Source organism: Aedes albopictus, chromosome 3 (assembly GCF_035046485.1).
Source record: "Aedes albopictus strain Foshan chromosome 3, AalbF5, whole genome shotgun sequence".
NCBI classification, from domain to species: domain Eukaryota; kingdom Metazoa; phylum Arthropoda; class Insecta; order Diptera; family Culicidae; genus Aedes; species Aedes albopictus.
This window is the reverse complement of record NC_085138.1, coordinates 156,348,751-156,350,621: the sequence shown is the minus strand read 5'-3', so window position 1 is coordinate 156,350,621 and position 1,871 is coordinate 156,348,751. Positions and strand designations below refer to the sequence as shown.

Genomic DNA, 1,871 nt, shown 5'->3' with positions numbered 1-1,871 from the left:
GAGCCGTTGCGTTCTAGCCAAGCATCTCTTTCCATCGCTTTCGATGCTTTTCGACAGCTTATCGCGAAGCATCGTTGGCTGGAAGCTTAATTAGTATGGTATCGGTACATGCCAAGGGGCCTGCAACTCTAAACTTTACTAAGTTTACATAAATACTACAGAATACTAGCGAATACTACGGCATTATAAGCATCAAAGCAAGCCGCTTGCTGTGATGATTTTGGAGCAAATCGCTCTTAGGAAAGCAAAAACGTCAACGAGTTTTAGGTCATCCCTTGGATCGTCTCGTCTCGAGTCTAAAGAAACTGGCGGTTTTCGCCATTTCACTCTACTGATTACTGCATAGACTACCCAAAATAGTCCCACTCCGTTTTTTTTAATACAAGCTAGCTAAAGTGTCTGATTCTATAAGAAGCAGATGCGTGAGAATTAAACATCTTTCAGTCTGAAATTGCATTAGAGGCGATTTATTTCAACGTAATTTATTCGTAGATATGTGCGTTCTTTTATATTCAACGCGGTACTGCGGATGTCCAGTGGACAGTGTCCACTCATCCGCGAGCGGTAATGGTGGTGATGGGTGTATCTGAAAGATTGGGATTTTGACGTTTCTTGGGGAATACAACCGATTGGCGCCACCGGTCGGTGAGCGAGGGGGAACTGATCTGATTTCCCCCCAACCCATCGTCGCAAATACCACTCGCGGATAAATGGATGGAGGCAGTTAATCATGTCAGGTTAGTTAAGTTATCATAGCAGTGGCTAGAACCTTCCCTGGGCGGCTTCTGCCTGTTTGTTTTTGCTGGGGCGTCAGTCCTTTAATAACCTAGAAAAAACGGTACAGATTTGTATATTGGAGATCCTCTACTTTATATTTAATTATTCAAATCAACAACTTGTTTCAATCCAAAGAATATGCGCATTCGACCGAGGCACATATACGTAACCCACCAAGCGACATCAATTTTCTACAGTACTAGTTGAATCTAGGATATTAACATCCTCAAAACAAAGTTTAAAACTCACGAAACGCATGGATTACCTTATTAACTTGCTTTTAATTCATCATCTCAAACACTTTCTATAAAGAGAAAAACTGATATGTTGACATTCGTCATACGCAAGCGCTTTGTTTGCTATGTGTTTAGTTTCGTGGGTTGCTATGGTACAAAAAATACTAGAAATACTACTGCGATACTAGCGGTATATTTTTCAGAAAGTTTAGAGTTGCAGGCCCCTTGGTACATGCGAATGTTGCTTCTGTGTGCGTGTCGAGCGTTCGTGCCGTAGCTTCGCAAACCAACCTATTCGGTATGGTTCGGCTGTTCGGTCGAGCGTGTGGCGGCACAGTCAGATGTGTGCAAAATCGTTTGTGATTTACATCATGTTCGTTTTGCCAACTCTTTGCTGCTGGTCATCGCTGATCAGTGCACAGTTCAATCGCACGCGATAAATATACAGTTGATGAGTTGTGATGAGCACTAGTGAGGTGATAATTTGCATCATTGGTGCCTAGGAACCAATCATACGAATGTTTCTTGATACCTGGTGGTGTTTTACTAGAAATTTCTGCAGAGGTTCCTCCAGCAATTTCACCTAGGATTCCCGCTATGATATCTCCCGAAATTATTCTAGGGGTTTCTCTAGCGATTTACATTGGGATTTCTTCAGGAATTCTTGGTGAGATATTTCAACACAATCTTCCTGGGATTCTTCCTGAAGTTTCTCAGGCGATTCCTCTAGGATTTTTTTAGAGATTTTAGCCAGTTTTAGCCTATTTACCTCCAGGAATTCCAGCTGGGATTCTCCAAGCAAGAGACTCATGCGATTCCTCTAGCAATTCCTCCTAGGACTCCTTCAGCAATTCTATC

General features: G+C 42.3%; 1 long non-coding RNA gene across 1 annotated transcript; it reads right to left on the bottom strand.

Moving 5' to 3' along the window:
• Positions 1-792: 792 nt before the first annotated feature.
• On the bottom strand, positions 793-1,155 carry LOC134291120 (uncharacterized). Its single transcript, XR_009998917.1, has 2 exons — positions 1,043-1,155; positions 793-826 (listed from the first exon to the last, which is right to left on the bottom strand). It is a non-coding gene; the product is annotated as an uncharacterized LOC134291120 (long non-coding RNA).
• Between the last annotated feature and the right edge of the window lie 716 nt (positions 1,156-1,871).